The 18,626-nt window shown below is 40.0% G+C and overlaps 6 non-coding genes across 6 annotated transcripts; 3 read left to right on the top strand and 3 right to left on the bottom strand.

Moving 5' to 3' along the window:
• Positions 1-1,268: 1,268 nt before the first annotated feature.
• TRNAW-CCA lies at positions 1,269-1,340 on the bottom strand. The gene has a single exon. It is a non-coding gene; the product is annotated as a tRNA-Trp (tRNA).
• A 1,301-nt stretch (positions 1,341-2,641) lies between these two features.
• Positions 2,642-2,714, top strand: TRNAR-UCG. The gene has a single exon. It is a non-coding gene; the product is annotated as a tRNA-Arg (tRNA).
• Positions 2,715-5,684: 2,970 nt separating this feature from the next.
• TRNAS-AGA lies at positions 5,685-5,766 on the top strand. Its single transcript has one exon. It is a non-coding gene; the product is annotated as a tRNA-Ser (tRNA).
• Positions 5,767-6,125: 359 nt separating this feature from the next.
• Positions 6,126-6,198, top strand: TRNAR-ACG. Its single transcript has one exon. It is a non-coding gene; the product is annotated as a tRNA-Arg (tRNA).
• A 3,311-nt stretch (positions 6,199-9,509) lies between these two features.
• On the bottom strand, positions 9,510-9,581 carry TRNAM-CAU. Its single transcript has one exon. It is a non-coding gene; the product is annotated as a tRNA-Met (tRNA).
• A 1,092-nt stretch (positions 9,582-10,673) lies between these two features.
• Positions 10,674-10,745, bottom strand: TRNAW-CCA. The gene has a single exon. It is a non-coding gene; the product is annotated as a tRNA-Trp (tRNA).
• Positions 10,746-18,626: the final 7,881 nt, after the last annotated feature.

Below are 18,626 nucleotides of genomic sequence, written 5' to 3'. Positions count from 1 at the left end.
AACATGCCCTGTCCTTCCCTAGTTCCTCAAAAACTGAGTGCCTTCTGTGTACCAGACACTTTGCTAGGCACTAGAAGCGCAACAATAACGTACACAGACTGGTCCCAGCCCTCGTGGAGCACACATATGAGTACAACAGCATGAGTCACAGACAACACATTACAGAAGTAAAGACGATTTGGGAAAATGTAGGTGATTAGTGTCCAAGAAATTAATCTTCAGGAACATACAATTGGAGGGCACTGTCTAGAGATCAAAGAAAGGCTCCCTTGAGGAAACTGGCATTTTCGTTTTGGTTGACCACTCCAAGTTGAGTGTTTGAATCATGAAGTGAAGGATGGAGAAATTCCTTACAGAGGAAACAACAGGGACAAAGGCTCTGAGGTGGACAGGAGCAAAATGCATTTGAGGGACTGAAAGAACGTCGATGTGCAGAGAGGGCTAATAAGCATAGCTGGTTGTTTTGCTTTTGTTTTAAGCAGGAAAATGTCAAGATATGATTTGCACTTAAAAAGCAAACGTAATATTATCAAAACATCACATTGTACCCCATACATGTACAAAACTATATTTCAATTTAAAAATATTAATTTTAAAAAAAACAAGCATTTAACTGAGCAAGAGAAGATTTGGGAAGACGAGTTAAGAGGTTCATGTCAATATCCCCGGCAAGAGATAAAAGATGGAAGGAAAGAGGCGGTTGTGGTAGTGGAGCGCGGCTGGCAGCTGGGATATAACGAGGAGGTAAAACTCAGCAGAACTCGCTGCTCGACTGAGAAGTGAAGAGCGGGCTGCGTCCAGTTTGGCTCCAGGTTCCCGGCTCACGGGCGCGAGGGTGGGGATGAAGCTGCGAAAGCACCAAGTGTTGTAGGCACACAAGCAAAGGAAGATCGGCAGGCAAAGAGGGCAGGGGATGATCCAGGGAGAAAAAAATCAACATTTTTGGACTTAACGTAGAGGGAAGGGTCCTCTGCAGCTAAAGGATGCGAAAAGAAGGGATCAGAGAAGAACGGAGACAGGAGACTATGCGGTATCTGCTGCCAGAGGAGAGCGTTTAAATTACATATCCCTTCAAAGAGGGTGGCAAAGGATGCTTTCTCCAGGAAGGGAATTTATTCTGCATTTTAGAATCCCAACAGCAGCTAAGGGTAAAAGCTTTCAGAGTGACAAATTCATTTCTTAGGGTTAAGTCAACAACACACCTCAGAGGAAATAAAGTCCTCTTTCCATTCGTTTCTCCCCTTCCCCACCCAAAACACAACTAAGCATGACCTTGACGTGACTTGAACACGTAACCTTCTGATCTGGAGTCAGATGCGCTGCCGTTGCGCCCCAAGGTCACGCAAAATGTACGACAGATCCTATATCATTCCCTTCACTTTCCCTCAGAGATTTTATTATTCGGTTTGATTATTTTTCTCTCTCCACTCTTAACAGCTTCACTGTGACTTTGTTGAAAGAACTAAGGGATTGACCGGATTAAATATTAAATTGACCAGCTTAAATATTAGACCCAAACGGTCCATGTGAGAAAACTCAGTTGTTTCTCACGTTCAATCTTTCCATTTATCAAAATTTTTCTGTTTGGAGAAAAATCATGTATGTATTGGGTTTAGATCCTCAGTGAAAGAGGAATAAGAACTGCAACGAAATTTGCACTACTACTTTTCTTATAAATGCACTAGACTTCTCCCTGTTCCAGAACAGACTTCCAGCCTTGCATTGCCCTGCGGTACCCGGCCTACTTCTTACCTCACTCAATCCTATCCGCACGCCCGCCCCATCTTCAACCTGGCGAGCCTCAAAAGCCTAGCATAAGTAGCATCTGTTCCCCAAACCCTCACTTCTCAGGATCCGTGGGCCTTCTGGTCCCTATTGTATACAAGAGCCACTCAGTTCACAGTAACCCCCAAACAAGCTGCTAACATTTATTGAGCTCTTACCATTTTCTACTAGCCCTGTGGGTCATCTTCCTCCAGCCCAGTGATTCTCAAAAAATGCTCCCTGGATCAGCAGCAGCAGGTAATTTAGAAACGCAAATTATAGGCCACACCGCAGGTCTCCTGAATCAGTAACTGGAGCTGGGGCCTGGCAGTCTGTGTTTTAACCAGCCGTCCAGGTGATTGTGATGCAGGGAAAAGTTTGAGAATCACTGCTCCAGCCTAGAGGACCCAATATTTTGCTCTTTCAAGAAAGTAAACTTCCAAATATGCTAATTATCTTTATTTGATTATCACATACTGTACACAAGTATTGATAGTCAACTCTGTACCCCACAAACATGTATAATCGATTATGTTTCAATAAAAATAAAATAAAAGGAGTAACTCTAAGAAAAAAAGAAAGAAAGAAAAGAAACTTCCAGTCTTCCAGGATGGAAGAGAAGCAGTGTATTAGTTTGCTAGGACTACCATAACAAATAAGGTGACTGGATGACTTAACAACAGCAACTTATTTTTTCACAGTTCTGGAGACTAGACGTTCGAGATCAGGGCATTGAACGGACTGATTTCTTCTGAGGCATCTCTTGTAAGATTTTTTAGGGAGGGAAATTCCTTGATTTACAGTACTTTTACTATCTTGCAGCTGGCGAAAGAGCAAATTCTTTCCTCTCAACCAGTTTGCAGTGATTGCAGTGCAGGACCACGTGGCCTAATGGATAAGGCGTCTGACTTCGGATCAGAAGATTGAGGGTTCGAATCCCTTCGTGGTTGCTTGTTGCTGCTTTAGCTACCCCAGACTGGTGGGTAGTCATCTCGTTCCTTTAAAGGATTGTGTGTGTGTGTGTGCCTTAAGGCCTGTGATCAGAAACCTATTCTTTTTCACTTTAGCTTAATAACTTTATCCTCTATGTATTTTTTTTTCCTCCACACTCCTTGCCTTTGCTTTGTACTTCTTATTCAGCCCCCACGTGTCTCGGCCTCTCCACAGTACACCATACAGTCCATTCATTCTTAACACCTGGGAGCTTCTTAGAAATGGAAACTTTCGCAGCAATCCTCCTTTCCCAGTCCGAGCCACCCTTAACGTACTAAATTACAATCTCCGTGGGTGGGGCCTAGGATTCTAGGTTTTAACCAACTCTCCAAATGATTCCTTTGCACACTCGAGTATGAGAACCTTTTATAGACTTTACTAGCTGCGTAATGTCCCTCAAGTTCTTCCCTGTCCACTCGACGATAAAGTGCAAGCACCTCAGAGCCTTTTACAATTTAGCGCCAACCTACCTGAGTTCCAAGGTTGTCATAACAGAGGTAATATGAAGAGGCTGTGAAAACTCCTTGAAAAGACGGGCATGAAGGAAGGCAGGAAAGAGGTCAAATCTGACAAAAGTACCTTCTAATAAATGTAGAAGAATCACCATCTGCAACACTCAGAAAAATAATAGACCCAGGCAAAGAACGTTAACGATGTTAAAACTATTAGGAAAAGTTATTGGGAAACAACATATGTGCATAGAGTCAAAGTGCCACTCCAAGATTACTTGCCAATTTCAAAGGGAAAAAGAAAGAACTCTGGGGGCACCACTTTATCTTCACTATAGTGGGATATCCTGACAAGTGCCTTCTGATGTAAAGTTACTACTGTGTAAAGTACAGTGTCTGGCCAAAAAATGTTTAACCTGAATCTAATCACTCAGCTCAATCAAAGGGATCTAATCAATTATTTAGACTTACCTTTTTGTTTAAAGGGAATAAGAAATAAATGAAAAGATGCCATGAGGAAACAGTCAGACAAATCCAGAATGTGGGACATTCTACAAGACAATAGGCTTGGACTTTTAAAAAAGCCATTTTGTTTGAACAAAACAACAAAAAGCCTGGAGACTGTTTTAAACGAAAAGGGACGAAGGAAACATTACAACCAAATGCAGTAAATGAACTTCGATTGGATCCTGGTTAGAAAAAGGAACTCTAAAAGATATATTAAAGATGCTTAAATAAGGACTGGATATTAGATTTTTTAAAAATTGTTAAATTTTTTAGTTGTGATAATAGTATTGTGGTTATATAAGATGCATGTTTTGGTGATACATGTTTATGTATTTAGGTATGATATGTCATAACTTCTGCAAATGAATTTCATTCAATTCAGCAGAAAAAGGTGGATAAGACTAATATGACAAGATGTTAATCGTTGAATCTGGATGGTGGGTGGACAGATAATTCTCTAATTCTTTTAAATTCCTTATAAGCTTGCAACTTTTTATAATAAAAATTGGAATTTTTAAAAAAGGCTTGGCAGAAGCTGTGCTATTTAAACATAGGCCCCGGAGGATGAGCACAGGGCTCCAAGCAGGCAAGGCAGAGAGTCAGGGTGAAGAAACCAGCACCATGTGAGGAAGGGCAGATCCTTTCTCTTCTCAGGAGTCCCAGGCTCCCTTGGCAGAGAGGACAGAAGGGGAACTGAAAAGGCTGGACAGATGCCGAAGATGAGAACCTCCTATGTCATTTGTGATCTTCCCTGTAGTCTTATCTTAAAGATATTAAAGGAGAGAAAGGACTCAATTAGATTTGCAGTCTCTATTAGTGCTGGCATAGCCCTACCTGCATAATCTGCCCCCAGCTACATCTCCGGTGTCATGAGTCATTGCTGCCCCTCCCAGTACTGCTCCAAAAAGCGACGTTTCAACTAGACAGAACTTTCTTCAGTTCCTCCCATTTTTCATGAGGTTTAGGTCTAGAGCACTCACCCCCAAACCCTGTTTTGACTCGATCCTACAGATTCTTCAGATCTGAGTTTAAATGTGACGACTTCCACAAATATTTATTGAGCACCCATGGAGAATTCAGAAGTAAAGAAGGTAGAACTGGATCCTTTCTTCATGGAGTTTAATGAGTTAATCTTCTTTGTGGCTGGGATCTAGCACCTCGCATATGGGCTACTATGGCATACCACACCTCTCACTTGTACTCAGTTGTAATTGTTCACTTTTGTATTGGTTTACTGTAGAAATCCCTGAGAGTAGCAGCCATTTTTTTCTTGCTCACCATTGAAAAAGCAGCATCTAGTACGGTGCTTGGCACATGATTGTGCTCAAAAGAGATACTGGGGTTCTGTTCTCGCTTTGGAGGTGTTCTTTGTATATATTTTCAGACTATTATCCACAGAATATCAGATACAATTGCTTTTCCCCTTGTGAGAGAAGGCCCCATAGAATGAAGAGGATTTGACTCTCAGAAATATTTTCAATTTTCCAATTTCATTCAGAGATGTTCTTTCTTCTGGTTAAAATATTTTGAACTTTATGAAGATACAGGAGATAGGCTTCCCTGTAGAACATTTTGGTAAATCCAGATTGTTGAATTTTAAAATGGTAGTTACAATAGCAGCTGACATTTGTTTAGCTCTTAATATATTGCAGTCACACATCTAAGTGTTTGAAGATATAGGGGATTTTCAAGGAACATCTTTGTCAGATTATTTTTTGAAGATAAATTTTTTATTAGGCAAAAAGTATGAGAATCTTTGATGTTGTTAAAATATATTGCTGGTTTGCTTTCTTAAAAAGACTAAAAGAGTATTCCATTCAGTTTACTATGTATGTGCCTGGAATTGAAGTTGGTTAGCTTCTCTCCAGTTTTCATTGATAGGACATGAACCTAACTATTACTAAATCCCTAGTAAAGAAGTAGTGTAGGGTGTGTGATATATAGTAACATGTAAGCAAGCATGGGATAGCTGTAGTCGTGGCCGAGTGGTCAAGGCGATGGACTAGAAATCCATTGGGGTTTCCCCGCGCAGGTTCGAATCCTGCCGACTACGAAGGTGGACTTTTGTATCTTGAGGGTGTTCTCTGACCCATAAATCTGTTATAAACTTTCGGTTATCTCACATTATGTGAAGATGGATTCGCATTGTCTAAATTCAACTTCCTGTAACATTTTTTACAAGCTGCATCTAAATTGATTTCCCATTGCCCATGAAGAATTCATCGTTCATGAGTGCACCAAGTGAGAAGAACCACTAGGTCTATGTTTTGTCCTAATTCGGAGGGTTTTGGGGGTTCAAAGTCCCGATGACCAGGAGAGAATAACTTGAAATAAAGTTTTCACAGTCATCTCTAGAGTGGCTCAGTAATACCACCTTTTTCTATAGGTGTAACACTTACACCATCTGTGGGTGGGCCAGTGGCGCAATGGATAACGCGTCTGACTACGGATCAGAAGACTCCAGGTTCGACTCCTGGCTGGCTCGTTAATACCGCTTGGTGGCTCTTTTATCTGATAGGGGTTTCACAAATTCCTCTCTCCCAAATTTATTTTAATTAAAAAAATTTTGTTTGAAATATCGCTTTATCACTTTCACAAAAATATTTATAATATAAAGTCGAGCTTTAGTTTACTACTCTTCTTTAGCATACATATTTTCTTTAAATTAAATCGCCAAATTGGAGTTTTCAAAATTGATCAACCCTCACATTAGTTGATAAAATTTTAACAGAGGGAAAACTTTTTAAATGCATCATTCTGTGAGAGTTACGATTGAGAGTTTCACAAAGTGAAGATTTCTAGATAGCAAACATTTTTAGGTTCTTTTCTATGCTTTCCACATATATGTAATTTAAGGAATCAAATATTTCACAGGATTTGTTAACAAAAACCAAGTCTCTTTTCTTCTCCTAGTCGTCCAGCATTTCTTCCCCTGTATTTACCTACATGTCTCTCAATAATATGCTTATATCGTTCTTCTGTTGACTTTGTAGAAGATGAGTAATTGGTTCGAAATTCCTTCTCACACCCTCGGGCCGGGCCACACAGTGCGCACTTCCTATATCGCCATTCCTCTGATATTATTATAGCATTTCTGATAGATCAATATTTGTAGCTTAAAATATGGTGACTTTGTAAAAACAATTCAACAGGCAAGCTAAGAAATAAAATGCTGTTTTCCCTTCCTCACTTTTATTTCCCTCTGACATTAATAATTGTCTTTTTTTTTATGATGTTTTTGTTTTTATTGCTTGGTCTTCTGTGCATTTATCACCAGTTTAACCCCAAACTTTTCACTATTTGTCTAAACAATCTCCAGAAATTCAAACACATTGCAGTGTCTGTACATTTCATCTTTCTTAAAAAGTGCCTCCCACAGCCTTAGACCTGCTCAAATCTGGAAAGCTTACCCCTTCACCTGGTGTTCGTTTGCTCCTGTAAATCTCTTTTGATCATCGTCCCAGGAATTCCCATTTTTTCTCTCCTACTGTGAATCAGTACTTTCTGTATCCCATGTTTTTCTCTTTTTCTTGATTTGCTGTCTTGTTTTAGTATAGCGTGTCCTCCAATTGCTTGCTGAGAAAGCATGCATGAGGTAAATACTTCGAGATCTTCCATGTCTGAAAAAGGTTTGGACTCTATCGGCTCATTTGGTTGATAATGAGGCATGGTATAGAATTTTAAACTAGAAATCATTTTTTTTTTCTGGAATCCAGTGTTACTGCTGAGAAGTCTGAAGCCATAAGTAACCTGTTTTTTTGTGGGTTTTTTTGTTTTTGTTTTTGTTTGTATCTCTCTCTCTGGAAATTTCTAGGTTCTTTTCTGCAGGTTTGGTTTCTCTTGAGGCCTCTCTCCTTAGTTTGCTGTGCCCACACGTGGTCCTTCCTCTGTGCACATGAATTCCTAGTATCTCTCTGTGTATCCAATTTTTCTTTTCTTATAAGCACACCAGTCAGATTGAATTTGGGCCCACCTTAACAGCCTCATTTTAACTTAATCGATTCTTTAAATGACATATCTTCAAATATAGTCACGTGCTGAAGTACTAGGGGGTAGGATTTTAGCTTGTAAATTTGGGGGGACACAATTCAGCCCATAACACATATTCTACGTTAATACTAGCCATCAAATATATGAGAATACTTCAAAAAAGTTCGTGGAAAAATAGAATTTAAAGATAATATGACTCTTTCCATGAATTCTTTTAAGTACTCTCATACTATCTTTCTGATTGGAACAGATGACTTTTAGACATACAAATCCTTTTCAAGGATGCTTGTATTTTCATTTATAGTGGTCTAATTGCTAAGCTTGGCTATGACTCAGAAAGTTTCACATTACCCTCCCAAATTAGTAAGATGTCTTAATGGGGGACTTTTTAATTTAAAGAACAAAAGAGAAAAGAAGGAAAGACTTTCATGTAGTCTGGCTGAGGGGAAATCTTCTTTTTGGTGGGGGCAGAGGGGAACCTTCTGAATCAAGCAGGTTGCCTCTTTTTTTCTTTCTTTAAAAAGTATTTGAACTTGGAAAGCAGTTGCCCTGCAATTGTAACAATTCATTAACCAATAGAAAACCAGTTTTCTCAGAGCACGAATTAAGAACCTCATAAATATGAACCTCACAGAGAACCACTGGATTTTTTTAAAAAAATCTATTTAAATTTCAGGGCTAAAATGAGAACAGTTCTCCATGGCATGTTAACAATGTATGGTTTTAATGTCTCAGAAATCTGGCCCCAGAAACCTTTCTGATATTACCTTTTAGTACTTGTTCACTAAGCTTCGGACCAGGGGTTTTTTGCTACTCCTGGAGCAAGACATGAATGTTCTTTTCTCAGATCCTTTGCATTTGCTATACTCTACCTGCAACCATCATCCCCCGGATGATATTGTGGCTCAGTCTCCTTTAAGTCTTTGCTCAAATGTCTTCTCAGTGAGCCCTACCCTGATCTATTAAAACATGCAGGCCCACCCACTCGAACACACACAGGTGCGCACGCGCACACAAAGACACTTTATCTTCCTTTCCTGTCTTATTTTTTTCACAGCTTGTTTATTGCATGTTTCCCCACTTAAATGTAAGCAACATGACGACAGGGACTGTTTTTTTGGTATTTGTTTTGTTTTGTTTCTGTAGTCTTAAGACAACACAGTGACTGGCAATCAAATTACTTTTTGTTTAAATAAATGAATAATTAGTGAAACAGAGTAAAGAAAATTGGGAAATTAACAAGGGAATAAATGAATGCATGCTTTGGTCATTAAGATGGCAGTGAGTGTGGGGCCACCTCAATGTGATTATAGTTATTCATGTTTATCTTTGGTCTCCAAATAGAAAATTAATTCTGAATTTGCTGGAAACAGTGCTTATAATCGTGCAGAGAGGTTTAGAGCGTTACTACATTGCTTTGCTGTTTACTAAATGCATGACCTTGGACAAGGTATTTAACCTCTAGAAAACCCGAGGAGTCTCATTTGTACAGTGAAAGTAATAATAAGTATTTACTCTGTAGAATTGCAAAGACTAAATGATTTAGAACTTGGAAAGCATTTGGCCCCACATAAGTGCTCAATCATACAAAAGCTTTTGTTATTTTGTTATTTTTGTTGAGTCTAGTTTTGGATAGTAATGTATTACATACAGATATGAAAGCTCTGAGAGAAGTGCGAGTCAAAATAAGTTCCTCACAGGTCTCGATGGCAATTGTGTCAGTTCCATCCTAACACTGGCGCAGATCTATCTCGAAAAGAAAAAAAAAAAAAAAAAAAAAAAAAAAAAAAGAGAACCCGGAAATTCTAGCAGAGGATGGCTTCGATCCATCGACCTCTGGGTTATGGGCCCAGCACGCTTCCGCTGCACCACTCTGCTGTGCATGTTAAGTGCGTCATAGCTAATATTCAGCTTTTCTCTGCTTTGTCAGTTTTTCAAATCATAGAATTGTATGTTCATTCTTTTTCTTTCATAGTAGTAACCTATCGTTTATAATACAATAACCATGGGCTTAGACTAACTACCCCAAAAAGGGTTAATAAGAAATAAGAGAAAGTTATTTTGGATACACTTCGGTGCAAAAATGCATGATTAGATATAACATCTGTCACTGTGTATCGTGTGAACAGTACATCTATAACTAAATGTCTACTGATATCCTAAATAGCATGTTTGAAAGTCATTGTACCTACTGCTAAATTTGACTGGCTTGAAAAAAAAAAAGTAAAGTCACTGTAAGTTATACAAAATAATACAAACTCTTCCAAAGAAATAAACGTACTTTTCCTTTCTTTTATGCTGTACTGTGCTAATTTATAATCTGTTGGGGGTCTCGAGCCCCAGGAGGGAAAAACCCGGCAAATTCATGCACTTTTTTTACATAGGAGTTTTACCGGGTTCAGGGAACCTCTAGCCTAAGAGACTAACTTTGTCTCAATAGTTCACTACCCATAGTTTCAATTTGGCAAACTTACTGTGTGCAGGTTTTCTGCCTCTGGAAACGAACTGACTCCTGGAATCCCAAAGATCCAGCAATGTGCTATGTAACCCCTCTAGCGTGGAAAAAACCAGCCCGGGTGTGAAGCGGGTGAGTTTAGATGGTCATCCACTAAAACCAGACTTGATGTCTGTGAAGACTGTCAACGCAGCTGAACGTTGGAGAGTGAGCGAAGATGGAGAGAGAGCCGCCAGCACAGACATGATCTTGGAAGAGAAGGCCAGGGGGGTTAAGAATAGAGATGAACCTCTGAAGAGTGAAATTCACAAATTTTGCAATAAGAGCGCAAATGTCTTCACTGTCCCAGAAATAAGCCGCCAAATACAACAACATATTCCTGTGCATACCTGCCTATTAAATAAATAAAAGAATTTTGAGGAGGCTACAATAATTGAGCATCCAAACCAGGGAGAAGCAGAGAAGGCAAAGATGACTAGCGACCACCCCTCCCACGCCGGGGAGTTAAAAACCACTGACCCCGACGTGATTTGAACACGCAACCTTCTGATCTGGAGTCAGACGCGCTACCGTTGCGCCACGAGGCCTCCCGATAAGGTATTTTTATTAACTTATTAACCTGATCTATGGAATTAATTTTCCCTATGCAGAGAAGGCCACGCAGAGACCATTATTCTGGCTGCAAAACAATGCCTGGCCGCCTTCTGGATCAAAACGCTGTCCACCTAATCTCTGCACCCAAATTGCTTCTATTTTCGCCTCTTCCCATTCATATTCCATTTTTTTTCTTATCTAGTTTTCTCCATATATTTCAAAAATAGACATTTTAAGAGTTTGTCGTTTTTGTCTTTATACATTCTGTTTACGGTCGGTCTTTTCGGAGTGGAATCGTGTGTAGCTGGAAGTAAACGATGAGAGTCCTTCCTCCCCCACCTCCTCTCCAATAAGAGATGCTGACCAGGGTGTGTTCTGAACTCATTTGCAGAGTTGATTATCGATCCTAATTAGTGTTTCGGTGAGATGAATTCACGTGGAGGCTGGCGCGTTTAATCTGTGCGGCATCCCTTCTGCGAGATGGCGGCGTCTCCCGTACCCTCTGTTCCCCTCAGCTGACAATACGGGCCTGATTTCACACCCAGACAGAATCAGATCACCGGATCTGAAACTGGCCCCAAAAGAGCAAGAAACCTGTCTTCGGGAGCGAGTGGGTTACTCTGACACTGTGCTTCGGCTGGTTAAAACGCCGGTCTAGGAAACAAGAGGTCTTAGTTTTGAATGACAGCGGGGTTTGCGGGGGGGACCTGAAGTCTACGCATAGACCATCTCCCCAAATACTGGAGGGGACACTTTAAACCCCTAGGAAAAGATATTGTGAAAAGTGACCCACTGCTGTAAAACAAGCTCTGAAAATTAAGGTTTCCCTTTCGTAATCATAAAAAATGCGTCCAGAGCCCAGGGTTCCAGCTGGGAATTATGAAGAGCCATAAATACTCAATTGAAGGAGTTGGTGTTTGACCCTGTAGATAGCGGAGTAGCTTTTGTAGGTTATATGCGGGTATTCGCTTGTTAATCATCCTGTAGGGTTGTGGAAAGAGATTAGAGGGTCTGGGTGAAGGGTGTGTCGGGAGTCGGAGGCATTGGGCGGTGGATGAACCGGCATTCAGAAAATAAACGAGCAAGGGTTTAAGAGGATCTGCAGACTTTTACAGAAAGGAAGGAGCCGCAGATCCTCATAGGATTGCTGTGAGTTTACGAGGGAACTTCAAAAAGTTCTTGAATTCAAAGATAATACGAATCTTTCCATGAAATTTTAAAAGTACCCTCGTATTTATGTAACGTGCTCTAAAAGAATTTATATATGCCTGGTACAGATTGAGCTCTCAATAAATCTTACTATAATTGCTATCATTATGAAGTTTGGTGAAATTATTTTATTTAGTTTTTCTTCCAGCTGCTCCACAATTGTCAAGGTTGGGTGATATTCTTAAATGCATTTGCCCACATCACCAGCCTCATTCAACAGAAATTGTGGTAAAACTTACATTTGTCAATTGTTGGTTTCTTCCATAGATTTAGAATTTGGTGTTATCAAACAGAATTGAATGGGTTAGCCAGTTAACTCACTCGGTAGAGTGGGATGCTGATAACACCAAGGCCAAGGGTTCAGACCCCCACCGCCAATAAAACAAAACAGAATTAAATGAATTTGCTCCTTTCAGATGTTAGAGTTAATCTTTTTCTCTAATAAGGAAAACAAAAAAAATTAGTAAAAATGTCCATCATCCCAGGTTGCAGCTAAAATCAGACAGACCATTGACAATATCATAGGGCTGCAATAGGAACCTGGAAAGTAACATCACTCAAATAGGCAATTGGAATTAAAAACTCAGTGAAACACTTCTAACTCATAGATGTTTCTTTATTCACTTGTTTTGGTTAGTATTTAATGGTAATTCACAGCACAGCTGATTTCTGTCTGGCTGTTTATAATTAACTTTTTCTAATATAGAAGTGACTCTGAATAAAATTTTCTAAATTGGGTAATTGAGTCTCAGTAACAAGTATCTGGAGCACCTTGAGGTTGAAGTTGCTTCTCTCACTTTGTCCTATTTCAAAACCTATGTAGCCTTTTACTTCCCAGAGCTGAATACCCATGATCCTAAGCCCTGCAGTTTTGCTATTTACACTATTCCAATCTGAGGCTCCAGCAAGAGTCTTCAGGTCCCCCAAATCCTGAGTCTTAGCACCACATCACAGTTATTGCTGATTTTGACCACTTCTGGTATCTATGTCTTTGAGTCCATGTTCCTGTCTCTACCTGGTACCTATTCCAGAAACCTGGACCCAGTCCTGAAGATCTAAGGAAAGAAACTCCAGGAATAGGCTGTTTGGCTTTTGCAAGACCTCTCCCACCAACTACCACTTGCTCACCATCACCCACCTTGAACCACCTGCTGACAGACTCCGCTTGTTTGGGTCTCCAAATGTCTTTGTTCCTGTCATACATCTCATCACTGAAATCTCCTTACCCATTTTGACAAGACACACTGTTGAAATCTGTGTAGGACCATCTCCTGACTGCTCACCAGAATACAGACATCTGTCTGCTACCACTTCCTCTGCATAAAGCTTCCCCTCTCAGCTGGGCTCTCTCCTGATTCCTGCAGTGGGCCTGTCCTCCCCAAGTCTGCTCCACCTAGTGAATGGGCCAAGTTCCAGTCCGCCTCTGCAACACTAATATTGATTTGTGTTTGGGGTGGAAGCACATGTCAAGTGTAATTAAACTTAATTAGAAGATTCATATCCATTAATATGGCTATTATTTTAAAATAAAGAACAGAAAAATAACAAATATTGATGAGAATGTGGAGAAATTGGAACACTTGTGCATTGCTAGTGGAAATGTAATATGGTGCAACCATTGTGAAAAACTGTATGGTAGTTTCTCAAAATATCAAATATAGAATTACCATATGATATGATCTAGCAATTCCACTTCTAGGTATATACTCAGAAGAACTGAAACCAGGGACGTGAACAGATTATTTGTACACCAGTGTTCATAACAGCATTGTTCCCAGTAGCCAAAAGATGGAAACAACCTAAACATGCATTGACTGACAAATGGATAAACAAAATGTGATACTGCACATACAAGGGGTCTTCAAAAAGTTGGTGAAAGATTTGTATCACCTTTTAATTCCATTTGTCCATGAACTTTTTGAAGTACCCTTGATGAAATATTATTGGGCCTTAAAAAGGAAGGAAATTCTGATACATGCCGCAGCATGCATGAACTTTGAAAACATTAAGCTAAGTAAAATAAGCTAGACAACAAAAGCGCAAATATTTTACAATTACACTTGTATAAGGTACCTAGAAGAATCAAATTGAGGACAGCAAGTGATTACCAGGAGCTACAGAGAGGGGAGAATGGAAAGTTATTGTTTAATGGGTACAGAATTTTAGTTTAGGATGATAAAAAAACGTCCTGAAAATGAATGATGGTGATGGTCGCACAACAATGGGAATGTACTTAATGCTAGTGAATTGCACACCTAAAATAGTTAAAATGGTAAATTTTATGTCATATGTATTTCGCCACAATAAAATTTTTTTAAAAAAAACTAAAAGAGAAAAGTAGAGACAGAAATGAGGAGGAACGGGAGGTTAGAAAGGGGGTTCACAGAGGTATAACACCTTTACTTTTCTGGTACAGAAATATGAAAATCTGTGGGTATGTTGTGTATAAGGTTGGTGCGCCCACCGGGCATGACTGTGATCTCATCTCTGACTCCTCTTTCCCTTGCCACTCTGCCCCAGCCACATTGCCTCGGCAAGAATAAAATTATAAAGTTTTCTTCCAGGAGGAAGGCAACTTCCTCCCCACACTTTCCTCTTTAGGGTGCCTCCTTAAAAACATAATAGGCTCAGGGCCAGACTGTGGCTCACATGGGAGAACGTGGTGCTGACAACACCAAGCCAAGGGTTAAGAGCCCCTTACCGGTCATCTTTAAAAAAAAAAAAAAATAATAATAATAATAATAGGCTCAATATAAGGAGATTTTTCATTTTACAGTTCAAGATTATGGCCTTCTCACCCTTGCAACTGTAAACACATACCTTAAAATTAATTCAGGAGTTCCCCATGAGATGTACAAAAGAAATCACAAGGGGCATCCATTTGTCTCTCAAGGAGATAATAGAACTTTTACTTGTTTCTTCTGCTTTACTGTATAAATTTACGTGACTTCTTTCTAGACTCAGCCACTTTTGTGCAACCTTACATGCACGTAAATCTGATAATGCTTACTCAGTCATGCATTGTGTTCTCTCTTCTGTACTGGTATGAAGGGATCATTTGTTGGCTGGATTGTTTTATTTCCCCAAATACACCAGGCTTGGTCCTACTTCAGGGCCTTTGCATTTGCTGTTCCCTCTGCCTAGACCCCTCTTTCACCAGATATTTGTATATGTCCCCTTGTCTTTTAGGTCTTTGTCAACTTCTCATTGAAACCTTCCCTGTTCACTGTTCTCAAAATGCATACCTCTCTGACTCTCCCTGTCTCTTTTCCTTGCATTATTGTTCTCTGTAGCACTTGTCAGCATCAAACATACTATATATTTTGCTTATATATTTATTTGTTATCTATTAAAAATAACTAAAAGTAACTAAACTAAAATCTAAGACACAGCCTCTTTTTGGGGTCCATCCAGGAGGTCAGCTTGCCCTCCATGTATATCCCCATTGGCTACCACAACCCCCTCACTACCACATCATGTCTACAGTTTTCTGCTGAGAACAGGAAGTCCGCCCACAGGGACAGTGGCCTTTCTAGGAAGTCAAACTCCCAGGGTAGATATGTCCCTCCTTTTGGTTGTAAATCCCCCTCTAATACAGCACACAGTTAATTTCTGTAGCAGAGACTGCCATAGTACATTTATCACAGCATGTTCCTTTTTCTCTTGAAAACACAGCTAAGCTACACTTCCCAACCTCTGTTGCAGTCAGATGTGGCCATGCGGCTGAGATCTATACAATTGAATGTGTAAAGAAGTTTTGTGACTAGGCCAATTTGCAACTTTGAGGCTTGGTCTAGGAAAACCTCCCATGGGGATTTGTTTCTGTCAGTCAAATGCTGAAAATCCAGTGGAGGACTCCATGGCCCTAGATGCCTGAGACACACAAGGATCTCTTTGCAACCACTGCGAAAACCAACCAGAAAACTGTGCATTAGATGTTGTCTTGGGAGGAAATTTTTATTAAATTGAAAAACAAGACTTACGGGTTCCTGTGTTATAGAAGCTAGTATCACTAATACATTACTAATACAATAACGCTTTATAGTCCTTTGCTCATTTGTCTTTCATGTTTTGATACCTAAACTCTAAATCTCATAATCTTAGAGTTCTCATAAAACACCAAATGATAAAGTTACTAGAATCATTAACACACACACATGCTACACATGTGGCAGAAAATACATGACTTTTTCCAAAATTCTAAAAGTTATTACCTCATTTAATAATGCAACATTATTTTGCAAACTAATCAAGTAGTCCTCTTGCACTGTAACCCCTCATTCTAAAATTCCAAGCTGGACCAGAACTCCTTCCCAGAGCCAGGCACACCACACCAGTGCCTCAGGGCCCACCTGGCAACCCAAGACCACACACTCCCCACAACCAGGCACACTGCCAGTGCCAAGAAGCATGCCAAAAACATCACCTCTATGTGGGTGGCCCACCGCAGCCTCCACAATAACCACAGCTGCTGCAAAAGCAGCTAGACACCACAACCACCACGCACTGGAGTACACTGACACAAGGAAAGTCACCAGCAGAGATAAAGAAAAGAAGAGGATGTCTCTCTCCACAAAGCCCATTTCAGAGTGACAGAAGAAGCGTCTGCTCTATGATAATATTGGGGGACCTGATCACACCTCTCAGTGTTGGGCAGATCGTCTAGGCAACAAATCAACAGAGTAACCATTATTCTTTCAGAAGGAGAGAAGAAATGTAGGGTATTTAGAGGGCGGAGGGGGGAGGGAGATGGGAATGGGAGAGATGGGACAAGGGGCATAAAGAATAATTACGATTTGTAACAATATATATGCTAGTAATATTGATTTGATTAACATATCTCAATGTTGAACCCCAAAATATGTACAACCAATTTTGATTCAATAAAATTTTTTTAAATAATAAATAAATAAATAATAAAAAAAATAAAAATCCAAGCTGAGCAGAAATTTATAAATGGATGGTACTCTTTTGCAAATGCAACACTATCCCAAAAATCTCATAATAAAGTGGACTTCATTCTAGGAATGATCTTATTTTAGCCTGACTTTCAGATTTCTTTTCACTGTTATCAAATCAAAGACTTTTCCTAAGTGCAAGCTCATTTCCACATTTATTTTTCACTGGGCTACTTACTCTTCTGGTCATTCCAGGCAGTGGTGTGCTGGTAAATGTTTAACAACCAGCACTCTAAGGAAAAACAATATCCTGGTATGTACTGTTGACAATTTCTTTGGTAGTATAAATTCTCCCACCATGGATGATTCAAACTATAGATGTGAAGTTACTAAAGTCACTGAAGTCACTGAATGCTGAGCTGGGAAGAGATGTGCACCATAGGCTCCCATGAAGTCTGGCACTCCACCAATGTCTAGTCTATAGTATTACTCAACAGTAATGACAATAGCAGCTAATATTTATTAAGCACTTACTGTGTGCCAAAAATATTTCTCTGAATTTTTATATGCTGTCATATCATTACATTCAATCCTCACATCGAGTCTGTGAGGCTGTGTTGAAAATGTAAAAAATCGCCCCAGCAGCTACAAGCTAAAAGCTAGAACAACTGAACATAAACAATTTTTATAGCATAAACAATAATCAGGCAAAGCCGCTCTGTTATCTGTGGTAGAAAAAGATGGAGACAAGATCACTCCATAACAATGTCTGGAACAGGAAAGCAGTAAGGACACTCTGCAACCACAAAAATGAGTAAACACCCCCTTTGCCAGCATAACAGAGCAACTTTGCTACTAATGACATTCCCAGCCCCTCTTTAGTTCTCCTGCCTCCTGGGTAAAAATTACTGGGATACACAGTCTCTGAATTGCCCGCTTCCTGGCAACACCCAGTCCAGAGCTGGCATCTGATGCCCTTTCACCCTCCTTAAAATAAGCTTCACCCAACCCCCTTTTACCTAATAACCTAGTATTCATGCTACTAGTGTTCACTCTCCCTTGCTGCAGCAACTGAAATAAACCTAACTTTTTTGACCACACATGTATTCCTAAAGGTCTCTGGTCAGTGGACTTTAACAGTGTCAGTAGCTTCATTTCACAGAAGTGAAAATTAAAGTTTAAACTGAAGAGTCCTTAGGGTGCCTGTTGTTTGAGGTCAGATTTCATACAAGAGATCACTTCACCTTCCCACAAGAAGCAGACAGTCTGGGCTGAGTTTAAGACATTGTCAGAGAAAGCAAAACGAACTGGCTACCAGGATAGGGACTCACAGGTGGATAAACCAGAGATTAGCAACAGCAAGAAACTGTCAACACCCCTAAGGATGGAGAGACAGTGGGAAGAGGTGGTAGTAGAGCCCAGAGTGGGAGCTAGAGTGGGGACAGTGGATGTCCCAGAGATGATAAGCAGGAGCTAGAATCCCAGAGGGAGGATCTTTTTTTTTTTTTTTTTTTTTTTTTTTTTTTTTTTTTTTCCAGAGGGAGGATCTTAAACCCTGGGATGGAAGCAGCCGCTACAGGAGACGCTTCAGGAAGCAAACAGGGATAAGAAATATCCAGGCTTCAGGGTTCTTCCTGCATGCCAATCTTTTGTTAGTTCTCCCATTGGCTAAACCTACCCAGAGCCACCTGGGAAATGTAGTTCTCTTTGGTGCAACACACACCAAGAGAAGGGTGGGGAATGGATCTAACAACAAAAAGGCAACTT

Source organism: Galeopterus variegatus, unplaced genomic scaffold (assembly GCF_000696425.1).
Source record: "Galeopterus variegatus unplaced genomic scaffold, G_variegatus-3.0.2 Scaffold351, whole genome shotgun sequence".
In the NCBI taxonomy this organism is placed as follows: domain Eukaryota; kingdom Metazoa; phylum Chordata; class Mammalia; order Dermoptera; family Cynocephalidae; genus Galeopterus; species Galeopterus variegatus.
The sequence above is the reverse complement of the archived record's forward strand: the minus strand, read 5'-3'. Positions and strand labels throughout refer to the sequence as shown.